This window comes from Melozone crissalis, unplaced genomic scaffold (genome assembly GCF_028551555.1).
Source record: "Melozone crissalis strain CALT ecotype California unplaced genomic scaffold, PUWL_Pcris_2 ptg000002l_1, whole genome shotgun sequence".
Classification (NCBI taxonomy): Eukaryota; Metazoa; Chordata; class Aves; order Passeriformes; family Passerellidae; genus Melozone; species Melozone crissalis.
In genome coordinates this window covers 15,108,572-15,124,724 of record NW_026535780.1, presented here as the reverse complement: position 1 = coordinate 15,124,724, position 16,153 = coordinate 15,108,572, and the positions used below count along the sequence as shown (strand labels likewise).

The window sequence follows — 16,153 nt, the reverse complement described above, 5'->3', positions numbered from 1 at the left end:
CCGCGCGGCGGGGCCGCCTGCACTGTCTCTTTAAGGGCGCTCCGTCTGGGGTGGCGCTTTCCTCCGCGAAGGCTCCTTTGATATTAATAGTGTTGGTGTCTTGAAACTGACGTAATGCGGGGAGACGGAGGTCCTGACAAGCGATAACAGTCCCGATAACGCGCCGGCCGCCCCGCGCTCCCAGGCCGCCGCCTCGCTGCCGGCGGGGCCGCCGCGCCGTGCCCCGGCCCTCGCCCCCCGGCCCGCCGCGCCCCCGCCCCCGCGCCGCACCGCACCGCCCGCCGGCGGGCCCGTCGCCCCCTCCCCGCCGAGCGGGACCGAGGGGGGAGGCAGCGGCGCCGCGGCCCCCCGCCCCCCCCACTCCCCGGCCACCGCCACATAATCCGCGTCCAACTCCGCCGGCAGCAGGAGACGGTTCATGGCTCGCGCCGCGGCTCCACCATCTTCCAGGCTGCTGGGGCTGTTGCTGCCGGTTAATCAACAGGTAAGCGCGGGGGGGCGCGGGCGGGGGCGGCGGGGAGGGCGCCGCGGCCGGCGGGCCGGGCGGGGGCGGCGCGGCGGTGGCGGGCGCGGGGGGGGCGCAGCGGGGCGGGGGCGCGGCGCCCGCGGCAGCGTGGCGTGTGCCCGGGGGGGCAGCGGGGTGCACCCCCTCCCCCCAAAATACCCCCCCCCCCAAAAAAAAAAATAAAAACAACAACAACAACAACAAAAGCGGCGGGTGGGTGGGCATAATCCCAGGCAACGGGGGCTGCTCGGATTTCACAGGCTTCTCTCGGTGCATCACCCCCCACCCCCCGCGCCCCCCATTCCCCCCGCCGGAGGGTCAAAGCCATGTGTGATGGCTGGAAATTGGCGACTTCAAAACGGCGGTAGCCCCGCTGGAGTCGGGAGGGTCAAGTTCAGCGGCGGCGGCGGGCAGGGGGAGCAGCCCCCCGGCGCGGAGGCGGGGAGGGGAGCGGCGGCGGCCGCGGGCTGGTGCGGCTCTGCTCTGCCCTCCCCTCCGCGCCGCTCCGCGCCTTATCTCCGCGGCCGCCGGTTCCCCGGCACCGGGGCGCTCGGGGGGAGGGGAAGGGAGACGCGGGGGGTGGAAGTAGAAGACGAGCACAGAGGGTTCGCATCCGATGGGCTGCAGTCGCACAGTCCTGCCGCTCCTGCCGCTGCTGGAAGTTTTAATGGGGATCATGACAAACGGGGCACAGAGACACCATCATGAAGAGTAGTAAGTTTGGGAAAAACTTTTTTCTTTTTTTTTTCCCCCGTTTTTTTCCCTTTTAATTTTTTTTCCCTTCCTATTTTTCCTCTCCTTTCCCTGGGACACATCGGGAGAGGCCGAGTGCGGAGCGGTGCTGCTCCGGGAGAAGGGCTTGGGATCCCTCCCGGTCGCACCGGGGTAGCAGGCGACATAGTGGTGGTGGTGATTTTTTTTTTTTTGTTTAGGTGTTTTTTTTGGTTTTTTTTTTTTTTTTTTTTAATCAGAGACACAGAGACGTAAAACTTTTCCTTCTTAAAGGCGAAGCCCCACTGCCAGCGCTGCGTCCCCGCGCCCGGCTCTCCCTGCCTGCCACAACTTCGTGGAGCGTCTCACCTCCCCGCCCCCGGCCCGGGGGCTGCGACGGGGGCTGCCCCCTCTGCAGCCACCCGCGTGTGGCTTTCGAAGGGAGCAATGAATGGAGGCGAGGCCGGGGCTGGAGGGCAGCGCTGCGGTGGGCGCTCCGCGGCCGGGGCCGGGTGGGCGATCGTGGCTGCGGGGCAGCGCAGGGTCTGGCCCGGGACTGCGGCCGCTGCGCGCTGCCCTGGGACACGAGAGGCTCCCTGAGGGGGCTTGACATTTCGGGGACTTTGTTTATCTGCCTCCCTGCTGCAAATCACGGAGCTCAGACACCCCGGCACTCCTACGCGGGTTCTAGTGGGGCCCGCTAGTCTCCTTTATCTTTTTTTTTTTCCTCGACCGGTTGTGTTTTATATCTGCAAATGGCAAACTTCTTCAGTGCCCTGACTGAGCTAAGCTGACTAAGTGATAAGCTGGAGAGACGTCTTCCCTCCATCGCTTCTTCTCCGCCAGTGCGAGCACCTTGCCTGGCAGAGCAGGAGCCGGGTCACCCCAGCGCTCTTGGGGAGCCAAGGCGACAAGTCCCTTCCGAGGGGGAAAGATTGTCTAGCAAAGAAAATGTAGGCTGCTCTTCAGCCCATGCTGCCTTCACTGCTCTTACACTATGCAGCCCATTTTGAATGCTGATGGAAAGAGACAATAATTTAATGCGTCTCAGGTTATATTTAATTGAGTTCAGTAAAGTCTCTCAAGGAACCATCAAACTTTTTTGTCACTCGGGCTGTCTTCAACTACGCGCAGCCGAATCCTGTGGATGTTGGTGGCATCATGTTACTTTCCTGTTGGTTTTAGTAAAAGCTGAACATTTAGAGAAGACTGCCAGAGTTAAAAATGCAAGGGGCAGCAAAGGAAAGTAGTGGTAAGAGCCAGTTCCTGACGTGGACAAAATGAGAATAAAAGTTACAGTAGTCTTCTGAACTGCAGTCTGTGTTTGCCTCATGTTCACAATCTGTGTGTTAGGTTAGACAGCTCTCTCAGATATTCCACCAGAGTGACATTTAAAAAAAAAAAAACCTCCAAAAGAGTGAAGGTTGTTTTTTTTTTTTTTTTAAGTACTCTGGGTGTATGAGTAAACACACGGTTTGTGTGAGAACATCAACTATTTCCTGTAAATTGTGATGCTGACAGGACTGTCTGGAAATGATATCAACACTTTGAAAGATTTTTTTCTTTCTATTTTAACCACTGAATGAAAGTCTGTTAATAATATGGTCAACCCAAACAAGTGGAACCTTTCTCTGTAATGGGAAAAAAAAGTATTTTTCTTTTTTCCTCTTGAATAATGTATACCTGCCTGAGGTTTGCCGCAAAGAATCAGTGATTCTGAAGTTCAGTAGTGCATCAGTGCCTGTATACTAGTTTATCCTCAGACTGTGACAACAGAAGTCTGCTTCACCTTTTTAAAATCAAGGGAGTTTAGACATGAGAAAACAGTCAGTTCCTAATCCACCCTGTTCTGTCTGATTATCGCTTTTTTTTTTTTTGGTTGTGTATAATAACTTTGTCTGTTTTAAACTTTGCATATACGTAGTCACAACAAAGTAAGTAAAGGGCAAAGTTGCATCAGCTTTTAAGTTTACATGTATTGCCTGTGATCCTCTAAAACAGACTCCAAATAACACTGAGCAGTCTTTGCCTGTGAGAGCATAGCTTTTTTTTTTTTTTCATAGCACTGTTAATAAAGGAAAAGAATGTAAATGACAACTTCACAGATCTGAGACTTCTTTGGGCATCAAACGCGAGGCAGCCAGGTTATCCTTTCATGTTTTTAATGCATTTTTAGTATAATTTATATGGTAGCTTTATGGGTTGACTTACATTTTTATCAGTGAGAGTAAATTCAGTAACATTTGATGAATCCATAGCAGGATTATTTTCAATAATATCTTCTCTAGCATTTGTAGTAAACTTTCATGGTGCACACTATTATCATGCATGCTCTGGCTGAGTGTAAAGAACGCTCTTATCCACATATCGTGATACTGCATTTATAACAGCAAAGTACTAATTCTTGTCTGTGGACTGGAGTGTCTGTGACATGCAATTGTTTCTTGTCAAATCTGTGTATTCCAATTGTATTATATTTTAATGCTAGTTGACACATTGGGTTTTGTATTTTCAAAGCATTGTGCAAACAATGACTAATTACTTTCTGTTCATGCGAATTACCTCTTTTAGCACTTTATCAGCCAGTTGCTTTGAAATAAAACTATTTTACATTACAGTGTGAAAGAGTTAAAAAATTAGCAGAGACATTTAGGAAAAAAACCAAAGTGTAATTGCAACCAGGCAACTTTTGGTACGTATTTAAATTTTTCTTTTTATGTGGAACTTTCCTTCTAAGGCTGGGGGGGCTGTATGTATATGAATATTTATGTTTCTTACAAACTCTTGACAATATTTTAATGTAATAATCTTAATGGAAACATTGTCAGATCTTAACTGAAGCCACACTGGCAGTATCGCTTTAATAAAGGTTTGTGGGTAACACCAAATATAACATTGTGAGAAAGTTTATGCTTAAATATTTTTGAACATGATAGGCTGGGAATCTGACAACCCTTTTTGTTAGGTGAAAGTATAGTGGAAATGAATTGCATTTTTAATGCAGCTTCAAGTAGAACGAACTGCCACCTGGTAGTGAAAGTATTGGCCTTGAACAGAAATATATTCTGATTAAGGTATTCTAACTGGTGTGTAAAATGAAGCCATTCATTCAGTAAACTGACAACTTTCCAGTTGATGTTTGCCCTTACTTAATTTAGTTTCCTCAACACAACTAGTGAGGTAGTCTGGGTCTGTTTTTGGCAGTCCTGGGCAACTGTAAACTTGGGTATATTTGTCCAAAATATTATAGTTCATGAGTTAAAAAACAATTGGGTAAAAAGAATAGCAGGCAGGTAAGAGGAAAAAAAAAAAGAAAAGTTTCTGAAACTTTCTTAAGTTCTTACCTAGTAAGAAAACAATGCTATTTTCAAATACTGGTGATTAATACTATAACCAGCGTAGTCTGCACCCATTTATTGTATAAATACCATTGCCTGTTGACCTTTGGATACATTAATTACAGCATATCTGGTCTAGCTTCTATTATTTTTGTCTGTCCAGAAGATAAATAAAGGTGCCCTTTCCAGTCCTTCTGGAAAAGAACTTTTTTTCTTGGTATTGTCATGAATTATGGAGTTTTTTTCCTGCCCTGTGCCAATGAAGTTCTCTTTTGACTTTAAAAGATAGGCTTACATCCAAAGAAAGAATATTTGATAATTTTAAAACTATTTGCGCTTTTTATGGTGCGTACAAACTTTCTGGGCTTTGCTTTTTTCGGATTGCGTGTTGCTAATTAAAAGAAAAGCACAAAGACTTAGATGATGTGAAGGATTAAAGTACAATTACACCATTAAATAGTAAATGTTTACAAGGGCAAGACATGCAACTACATTTTTCAGATAATACTTATTATTCACTCCTTGATGTTATTTTGCACCTAATCAATAAAGGGCCTTCCAGAATGCAGCTCCTTCGCCAGTTGTACATGTGCCCAGAACGCAAGAAACGCTGCTGGGGCAGAGGAGCACAGGGAGGGGAGCAAAGTGCTGGCATATTCCTCTGACTTCTTGTCATGCAGACCAAGGCACAAATGAAACACGGAGCAGTGGGAGGATAGCTCCCCTAGTCTCGATTTAAATCCCCAGTGGACATTTTGTCACACACCAAAAGCGTTGCACAACCGAACACCATTCCACTTGACGTGTTGTCTGGAGTCAGAGGAGCCTCTGATTTGGCACCACAGAGTTTAGAAGACTATGATTTAGGTGAACTGGCACAGCTGTGTGTAAGAAACTTATAGCTATTATGTTTTATTCATGTGCTATCAGATTCTTATTTTCTAGTACCTTTAAAGTGGTTCTTTAAAATTTTATAATAACACCACCAGTGAGAAATACATCTAAAATTTAACAGAACTTGCCAATTGTTCTATCAGTGATTTTTAATATGGTCCTGCTGCATTAACTAAGGAATCTAGTTCCTGCTGGGGATCTCTGTATGTGGATTTAGAAAAGCTGTTGAAAGAAAATGCTTCATAAGATTGCGTCGCTGCCACGGGTGGCGCTTCCGTAGGACGTTTCTGCAGAACCCTCTTGGTTCCATCCCATAAAGTTCGGTGGAACTTTTCCGTCTCGTAAGGGATGTGTGTGAGTACAGCAGCTACAGTAAGACTTTCTGCCTTGAAAATAGAATTATTTTGAATTGCAAAGTTTAGTCCTAATAGTAATTTTTACTGTCTTAGCTTCAGTTGATGCATGTCTAATTTCTCATAAGTCTGCTTTCTTTCCAGGCTCAGATCATCTTTACTCTTTTCCTTTAAATTTATTTTAAAATATTTAATTTTTAAAATGTTACTAGCCCTTTAAAAACCAGTAATAAATGCTTTACAAGTGGCTAGACACCTTCCCTGGTGGTTTAATTTATACAAGCAGGAAACTTTCTCTCCTTCTTTCTCTCTCTCTTTCTTGTTTTCTTTAAACCAACTGACGTAATGCCAAACTTTGCTTTAAAAGAACAGACAGAAGTAATTGGTAGCTTTTAACTTTTAATAATGTTCTGGATTGGTTTTAGTGGCCAAACTGCATTTTTTTTAAATATCAAGTAAAAACGGGCTTGTGGCCTGAGGAAGAAAGGCCCTGTTGATGCAGTTATTTTTATTCTTGTTTTTCAATCTGTTATTAAAAATCTTTCCTGCTGAGCTCTGCTGGATTTCTCCAATTGCTCTTTGTGATGGCTGGTGCATTTCAGGTTACGGTAACTTAAACTGTTTTCTGATTTTTACTTTTCCCCCCTGCCATGGGCACTTTGAGATGCTTTATCCTTTTTTTTTTTGTTTTGTTTTGCTTTAATTTTATACCCCCCAGCATTCCTTCTGCCTTGTCCAGCACCTGACTCCTTCTTTCAGAGAAACAATTTATTTTGATTCAGAGAGAAATAATATGTTAAACATACCTTTGATGGCTGTTCAATGAATATTATTTTCCTAGTATGAGTGTGTTTTACACCTGTTAGTGACGCTGATTAGGAAGATACTAACTAGCCATTGCAGAACACATAAGAGATGTTATCTTTCAGTGTCCACTTTCTGTGCTTTCTCCACCCCGTGTCTTAAAGCTAAATGAGATTTTAAAATATGTTTAGTAATAGTTTCGAGTGATCTGTATCTATTTGTATTAATTTGATATTAGAAACAAGAAAGCCCAACAAAAGGATTTTAAAAAATGACCGTAAAATCCAGTTAACACATTTTTGTCCTCATTTCTTTATTTTGTTCAGGGTTTTCTGTCTCTTTTCCTTAATTTCTTTTCTACATCTGCTGGGGTTTTGAGCACAAGCAAACTTTCTACAGTAAAAGATGGAGTTGGGCAATAGACTTCCTTGATGAAGTTGACGTCAGGACGACTTCATAAGTTGGCAAGTAGGAAAATCGTTCAAAGACTGAGTTGGCTTGTGCCAGTTTTCCCTTCCTTTAGGGGAGACACTCCACCCAGTAGGAGGTTACCCCACCCAATGTGGAGAGCTATAATTCAGTGGCAACATTTTAAATGTCAATCCTCCCTAGGGTTTAAACCCCAGACTTGTCTTGCCTCAATCTTGAGATTTAATCTAACATTCAATCTGTTGAAGTTACATCTCATCTTCATAAGCACTTTTGGGGCCTGATCCTTCAGTTCTCATTCTTGAAAAATACTCACTGTCATCAGGGGGACTTTGGATTCAGTAAAAGCTGCAGGATTGGCCTCTGCAGAGTTGTGTGTGTCTGTGTCTGTCTGTAAGGAAGATTGTGTCTGCCTGATGAATACTGTATAATCCATGTTGTTTAAGATGAAATTGTAAAATGATTAAAAATCTGAAGAAGTGCTGGAGTAGTAATGCTGTAAAACAGATTTTTCTCAATAAGTGAAGTGTATGTATTTTTAATTTATCAATTTCCCAGGTTGAAATATGATTTTAAAAGGGTCCAACTCTCAAGAATTTAGGCATTTTTACAATTTTTTTCTGTATTTCTCTGTATTGTGACGGACACGTATTTTTGAATGCTGCTTGTATCAATTTTTTCATCTCTAATGGAAAATGAAAATCACAGCCTGTAGCTTAGTACCCCCACAGGAGGCATTGAGATACTTGGACAATAGTGAGAGCGCTCAAGGAAAAATTAGGTTTTGGTGTATTTTCAAAGTCAACGTGTAATTTTTATAGGCGCATTTTACTTCTTTGTGGTGTCTATTCTCAAGCATCCTTTTCAGATCCCCCATTACACTTAACAATACTCTCTGTATTTTGAAAATATTCCAGCATTTTTAGTTTATTAATAGATCTGGGAAAAAACACCCGTAAAAGATTATGCTAAAAATAATCAATGCGCTTAATGTTTATCAGCAAGATTTACTTAAACAGTGTGCTTCAGTTTTGCCTCAAACCATTTCAAGCCACCTCTGATCCAAGAATGTACCAGTTCTTGGTTCCTGGAAGATTAAGCATGACAGTTTCTATTATATAATGAACAGCAGTATTGTTTGAACAAAGGTAACATATTTTGATTTGTATACCTTTTTTTGGCAGCTGGCACTAGAGTGAGTCTAAAATGAGTGGTGATCTAACAGTGTAAATATCTGAATGTTCTTGAAACACACAGTATAGATGTAGTGTGTTTAAATCATTGAATCTATCTACCTATATTATATAGAATGTGTATGTATGTGTATATACAAAGCCGTAAATGGTGTGTTCTGCTATCTGTAGCCTTCAAATGTGTATCCTTTGGGGTATTCCTGACCTACTTTGCAAAGTCTGCAGTCTGAAGTACATACTGAAACTTAAAAAATTAAACACACAGGTTGGTGGTTCACAAAAAAAAAAAAAAGGTACAAGGGAATATTTGATAGTAGTTAATTAAAAAGAGAGGGGAAAAAGGCATGGTCTGCCTAACCAAATACCTTGCAGACTAGTTTTGGATATCCCAGTGACATTACAGGGACTATTTTAAAAACCAAAATCTCAACTTGCCTAAAAACGTTTGAAGTAGATACTGAAGTTAAGTAGTGCCTAAAATTCCTATATTCAGATGTGGTTTAATGAAAGTTAAATGAGTTAGAATAAAGTAATTTTCTTTGGGGGTGAAGGGTTTCAGTGTTTCCAACATATGAGTCTTCTTGACTTTTCTCACACACCACTCTTCAGACAGAAGCTGTGAGATGTGTAACATAAAAACTTATTATGCAGGTGAAACTTTGCTTCATGAGTTCAGTTAATGAAAGAAAGATAAGTCCACTTTCTGAACTTGAACATAGTTTGCTTTTCTATGTAGAGTTCTCAGTGTTAGGTGTATTGAATACACTCAGCAGACGTTGGCCAGCTGCAGTTACAGAGTACAAACCAAAAATGCAATACACGTTGATCATTGCTGAGCCTTTTCCTCCTGCACGGATTGATATGGACACACATGCACACACAAAATTAATAAACTAAACCTTGCCCCAAATACCTGAGGGAAAAGCTTATGAAAATAGATTAGCCTTACCATGTGCCTTGCAGGTAAACAGTATCTGCCTCTGCTGGAGCAATGGGAGAGGAGAGCTGCTGAACAGAGGCTGCCTGCCCATGCTGCCCAGGCACCCAGCTCTGGAGGCTGAAATCTGGGGGCTCTCAGTGAAATTCCCACCTCTCATTTCAGCTGTTAGAGTGGTAGGAAGGAGGAAACATTAACTCATGTCTCCCATCTACTGTATATACTGTTTTCTTTCTGTGGCCTCCTACAGCCATCTGAAATTTATGCCATCCAATTAGTCTCCTTTTACGTTCCTCAGATCTGGAGTTTTCTTTAGAACTAAACTCCTATTTGCATGTTATGTCTATCATGAAAAAAAAATAATGTAATGGATTAAATTAATCCTGTAATAGTTGTTTGAGCATACTGTAGGAATGTAAATAATTTTGTGGCATTGAGCTCATATTTCCAGTCTTATGGGGGGTAAGATCAGAAGTTATCAACAGCATATATATCTGAGTCATTCAGCTACAATAAATCTTCTAACAAATACCCACCCTTTGCACACCCAGAGATATTCTCCAAGACTGTTGAAACTCTGCACACACCTGTATCTTACGTGTAAGTCCATATGCATGACTAGTAGATGTATCTTCAACTGCAATCAGATAGTATGTTAGGCTACAGCAGCTGCAATCAAAGTAGTCTGTGGACAAAAAATGTGATTGCCACTTGATTGCTGCTGGCTGCGTGGCCCTCAAGGTTGTCTTTTCCCCGTAGAAAGTCCCAAAAAATTGTAGTTAAAAAGTTGTGTGAAGTATGGCACTGACTGCAGCTCTGCCAGAATTCACGATACAAAGCGTGAAGTGCCACATCAATATCAGGTCAGAAGTGATTGTGCATAATTCATTTCTGTCTCAGTGTCATTCTGTCATAGGTGAGGTGTGCTCTGCCTCTGCTACTCTGTTTCTCCCTCATGCAGATCGCTGGCTTCGGCTGCCCTGCGCATATACATCCATTCTAAAAATACATGGACATGGAAGTCCATCTGTGTTGCATAATTTTTTTACAAAAACACCAGTGTTTGTATTGTTCTTTCTCTGAGCCCTTAATGAGTTTAAAGAATTTAATGTGACTTAATGAGGGTTCTTATTCTGTTTCTGACACAGACACTAATGAGGGAAAAGTAGAACAAATTGAAAACCAACTTTTACTTACTAGTTTCATGACGTCATCAAATGCAGGATATTACAACTCCTGGAAAAATTTACAAATCTAGGCAAGAATCCATTTTGCATCACTGTCTTTCAGTTTGTGACACAAGCTTTGCTAGCAGAAAAACAAAGTTTAGCATAACTTGACGATTTATTTTTAATGTTTAGGATGGGGATTTTTTGGGCAAATTTTTGGAAAAGTGAATCTAACCTGCTTTGTTTGTCAACCCGGCAGTAACTTAGATACTACCAAAGTTTGATTAATTCCTCTGATTATGGTTCTGATCTCTCCCTGTACTTGGAAGGGACAAAACTTCTCGTAGCTTCATCTAGAGTAAGATCCAGTCCTCATGGGGCAACCTCTAACTGTTGCAGCTTGCCGAGGGGGAACTGTGATTTTTGGGACTTCATGTTACACTTACTGGAGTTTGGTACTTTACCGCACTTTGCTGGACTAAGGACACAGTAACAATATTTTGTAAGGCGCCACCGTGCTTTTCTGTTGCCCCATTCAGGATGGTCAAAGGAATATTTCACAGCATGAAGCTGCCCTTCAACAGGACCACAGTTGGTCTGTCACCTTTAAAAGTGATTATTGTGGTTGGAAAACAGTTCATTTCCCAAAGGGGAATGAAAAGTAAAAGTAGGAAATGCACCTGCTTATGTGCCCTGCTGCTTCTCACTGGCTTCACGGGCGTGTTTTTATCTTGTCTTCACCAACTTCTCTCTGAAAGGCTTGTAGAGATGGCAGTGGGGGACAGCTGTGTAGAAATAGGGACCGAAGGTCTGGTGTGACAGGTACATCTCTATGGAAGCAGGCTCTAATGCCCTCGCAAGGTTGCATGCCGTGCCATCAGGGTGTTTTTGTCACGCCAAGGGAAGCAGTGACTTTCGTAATCCACAAAATGTGCTTTTGGTATAACCAAATTGCAGACAGTTGCAGCATAGTACATAAAATGTTTTTTTATAACATCTGATTTTTTTTCAGCAGTTAGTATTTTTAACAATATCAAATAAATTGCACAATGTGTGATTTCTTAGGTTGATGTTAACCCTTGGCTCTTCTGTGAGGAGTTTTACTGCTTTGCATTTTATTTTTTTGCAATTAGTTGTTGGCTTTATATTTTTAACTGCAAAAAAAGATAGTTAAAAAAATAATAATAATTTGAATTGGAAATATGGGCATTTTTGACCAACTTTCTTGAGCATTTTCATACAAACAGAAGAAAGTAACTTGTTTGTTTGGTTTTTATGTATGTATATGTGTGTTTGTGGTTTCTTTTTTTTTAATAAAAGTTTTCATAATTTGGTAGCTCAACAAACATGAGTATATTCTGAAAAAATTTTTTACAAATGGTAGGTCTCAGTTGATAGCTTGTAGGCAGACAGAGTCTAGAGCCGCAAGACTATCTTCTGGAGTTTTAAAACACTGGAAAGTAAGATTTATTGGACCTTAAATATCCCAGTGGTGCAGATTTATTTGGTGTTCATGGCAGTCTCAGCTTAACTTTCCTTGGAGATTTGTTGTGGTACTGCATTATCTAAGAAACATTTAAAATCGTTTGTCTAGGATTTTTTTCTTCAGGCGTTCCTCAGTTTTTATTTGCGCATATGAAAATCTTTACTAAGAAAGATGACCTGGCAGCTCTGTTGAACTTTATACTGCAAAACATTTTACCTGAATAGGACAAAATTAAGCATCTGAAAAGCTGACATTTTAAAAGATTTTTGTATCTATAGTGGTGCATGACAGTGGCTAGTTGACAGTGGCAAGAAGCTTAAAAAATAGAGAGAAAGAAACAGCAGCTGTGGAATTTGTTTTAATTGGGTGAATGAGACTCATGGTTTGCAAGTTTTACCTTCTTGGGTCTTCAGAATTTTTTGTTAAAAAGACATATGCCCGAATAGAAAGAGAATGAAGATATTGTAAAATCCACTATGACATGAAGTGCTCTTATTGCACTTGAATACAAATAATTTATTTTTTCTCTCCAGCAAACTGTGACTTCTTTTGTCAGAAGGAATTTCAGATTAGTCCCTACCAGAGTAATGCTGCCATAAACCCTTCACCCCTCACCTGTATCTGTGCAGTGTGATGGTCTGTGTTAATTTTCGCAGATTTGCTGTGCTGCTTTCAGTCTGGAACGGGACTGCATTGACTTCGCTTTTGCAGAAAAACTACATTTTCTTAGGAAATACACTACATGAAAGAAGAAAGGGCAAGGAGAATGGAGAGAGTGCTCTGATATACGAGCTGAGATTATGGATGTTGTAATGCTGTTTTTTCATAGGACTGTAGAAAAATCACATTGGGACCAAAGTTCCTGTGGATTACCATGCGATATTTATTACCATTTTCCTGTGTTTTCCCTGGTTAGGATCTAATCATTCAATGTCTGGAGCTGCATAGAGTTAAGAATTTGTCCATTCAGAGACGAAAACCTTGCCAGCTATGGGATTTCACTGTTTCACTACCTGTATTTATTTATTTCCCCCTCTAACATTTCTGAGAGCAAGGGGATTGAGAGTGGAAGACGGAGACAGAGGATAGGTAAAGTGAAGGAGTAGCAGGGACATGTATCTGCTCAGTAAATAGTATTTACTGATTACTGTTTACTGTCAAGCAGACTACTGCAGTTACATTTCTATGAAGCAACCCGCATGCAGCCAGTGCAAAGGAATGAAGCGAAGTCCTGTGCAATTCTGAGGTAACGAAAAGATGTGCTTGTGACATACTTCTAGCAAAAACCATTTTTCATTGCCCAGTACCCTTCTCGAACACTGTAATTTTGCAAGTGACACATTTGATTATGAGCAGCCATCAAAACACTCACAGCCATCTTGTTTGGAAGAAGAATGTGCTTGAATTAAATATTTGCAGGTCAGAGAAATATGTTGATTTCTTCTTTAAATTTGTAACCTTCCTGGTCTTTTTCAATTTGTTTGATAGTTATTCAATTTTGGAGTTTATTTAAAAGAGATGATGAAGTTTACACTTTTGCATTCCTTACTTGTGCAGAGCTTTCATTTGCTTCCTTGGGAGAGTTGGTCTGAGGAAGAGCTGCTGCCTGCTTTTGCCTTGATATGGATAGGATGTGGTTATTATAGGGGTCCCCTCATCCTTAAAGCTCCCTTATTGCGATGAACTCATCCCCTCCTTGGGGAAGAGATTTTCAATCTGATTTTCAGTCCCTTCTGTCAGGTTTTAGGGAACAGTATGAACTGTCTTACTGGAGCTGGCAGTAAGGAAAAGGAAGGGAATCTGGGCACATCTTACCTCTTTGTTAGGGGGAATAAGGTATAGGAAGCCTCTGCTGAGCTTGCCTGGTGAATTTTTGGTAATCATCTTCTCATGATGGAATATGCACGTAGAAAAAACACAGAAGTTAATGTTTACTTTATAGACGCTTTATCGTCAAGCATAGAGACCTGACAGTTTCATGTTTAAGTGCCTAAAGTTGTTTTTGGCTTTGCAGTTGTTGAATTAATCACTGCAAGGCTAACTAATTGTGTACCTTTTATAGCTTCCCTCCCTACTCTTAATGAAAAAGACATATTTTGCTCTTTCTGACTTGGAGCTGGGCTATCCCATTAACTACTAGCAGCAAGCACTTCAGCTTTTATGGAGTTACCTCAGGAGTCATTCTGGTATATGGTGAATTTACTTTCTGATCCAGTTATTTATAGCCTTCAGTGCCCGTGCTATAGAATGAGCAAAATGTTTTTTAAAAAGCGTTTTAAAAATACTTTTTACTGTTGTATAGAAAATGCTGGCTCTTTAATTCTGAGTTTACAGATGGTACTACTGCTACTGTTTTGATTTGTGAGAGACAGTATCTTGGTGTCTTACTGAGATGTTTTGTAGCCAAAATTTAGAGTTTAAATGGATTTTATTTTTAATTTTTTTTTTCCTTAAATGTTAGACATGGACAAAAAAATGACAAGGATCTCATTTTTATAGCGAGCTGCATGTCAGGGTTGATGGAACTACAGCTAGTTAAACTCCTTGGTTTTACAGAAAGATGAAAAAGTTGTTGCAAAGATTAGCTTAATTTCTGTCAGCAATTTTATTAAGGCAAAGACAGAATCAAAGGCTGAATGGACAAAGTTGGGATTTTTGCCACTTGGTTATTTTTTTCTGAGGCTGTGTAAGCTTTTTTTTTTTAATAAAAAAAAATTAATGTAGAATTCAGTGTTTCCCACAGGAGAACTTTCACAGATTTAGCATAAAGAAAGTGCATTTTAATTCAAAGACGCTGTTACATTTCTTAAGGCTTTGAAAGGAGTAATCCAACAGGTATATAAAGCTCTGATGATAAATATGACGATATTTTGTATCTACTCTTAAAATACATGGTTTATTGTAGAGCATGTTTAGAATAATACTGTTTATTTAAGATACCAAATTTATTCTTCATTTTAAAGACAAGTCTTGGCTCCTCTTGGTTTTTTATGTCAGCTGGCTCATTTCAACTCAAACAAGGGTTTCACTTCAAGAACTTTTAATAATTTAAAAAGAATCTCTGATTGCAGTTGGAAATTTTGTGTATATAACTAAACTAACAAGTCTGTTTATTGTATGGGAGAGGCTCTAGCGATATTATTTATCTTAGGGTCCACATTATTGGAAAGCAGAACTAATGACGGTGAATCATGCACACTGTATATTAATGTAGTCCACTTTCAGCACTATATAAATAGGATTGTAAATACACACCTGCAGAGTGTCTGCAGTTACACGGTCATCGCACAGAGTCCCTCTGTGCTCTCCTAATACATATCCAGTATATATCTCTGTGTGTATCACTTCTTGCTAACCCAGGCAGCATACTACAGCTGCTGTTCCTCTTGAGGAGGTGTCTATAAAATGAACACTAGCAAAACCAAAATTCTGGGATAGCTTTAAGCAGAACACATGGGCGTACTGTTACTTGGTCTTTTCATACCTGCCCAGTCCATTTCCCTGCATAGGGCTAGCTGCACAAGATGAGCTGGGTTTCAGTCTGAAATGTTGGCTGGTCCTCCGAATAGGTCAGATGATAAGGTATGACATCAATAATTGGGAGCTTTCTTGGCTTCCCAGAGAGAGATGTACTGAAGAACTAATCAGAAAAAGCCATTATTTCAATAAAAAGTCTGAATATGTGACAAATACACTAGCAGCGGGTTCTTTAATTTTCATTAAATTAAAGAACCTGCTGTAGCAGGGCCCTCATCCTAAACTTTTCCTTTATTTCATCAAACAGCCCTGGCAATGCCATCATCTCCCCTCTGGTGTTTGCACACACATATTCAGGGTAGCCTGAAATCTAAATATGAGTTGCTGGTTGCTGCGGTAGCTGAGGCTCCTTCCCTCCGCTGCACCTTGGAGCGTCTTCAAGCCCATGGTAGAAATCCTGGGCTGCTCCCAGGGCTAGAGAGGCTGCTGGTGCACAGTGTCCCCTGGCCACCTTTGCAAGGGTGGCTCTTCACGCTGAGCTGAGCCTGCCCCTCTCTGCTGGCCCTGCAGTGTCCTTTGAACAACTCAGGCTGGCTCCCATCCTGGGGACGCTCCTCTGGGTTTCCAGCGGCAGCTCCTGCACGTCTGGGAGCATGGCTGGGAGCTGGCTGCTCGGGCGCCTGCTGAGTGTGCCAGGTGGGGGTGAGTGCTGGATTTGGGGCCCCCATCCCCTCTGCAGCAGGGCGTGCAGGTGGACCCCACGCTTTGGGCTGCAACTGCTGATGTCCATTGTGTCCCTGGGGAGGGAGAGGAGGCCCTGTCTAGCACCCAGAATGCTGGAGGGCAGAAGGGAGAGA

The 16,153-nt window shown here is 41.8% G+C and overlaps 1 protein-coding gene across 1 annotated transcript in view; it reads left to right on the top strand.

The window, feature by feature from the left end:
- Nucleotides 1-422: 422 nt before the first annotated feature.
- TRPS1 (transcriptional repressor GATA binding 1) overlaps nucleotides 423-16,153 on the top strand; it is a 210,395-nt gene continuing 194,664 nt past the window's right edge. Inside the window, exon 1 of the mRNA XM_054283573.1 lies at nucleotides 423-484. The gene's annotated coding sequence lies outside the window, so the exon portion shown is untranslated. The remainder of the gene's footprint in view (nucleotides 485-16,153) is intronic.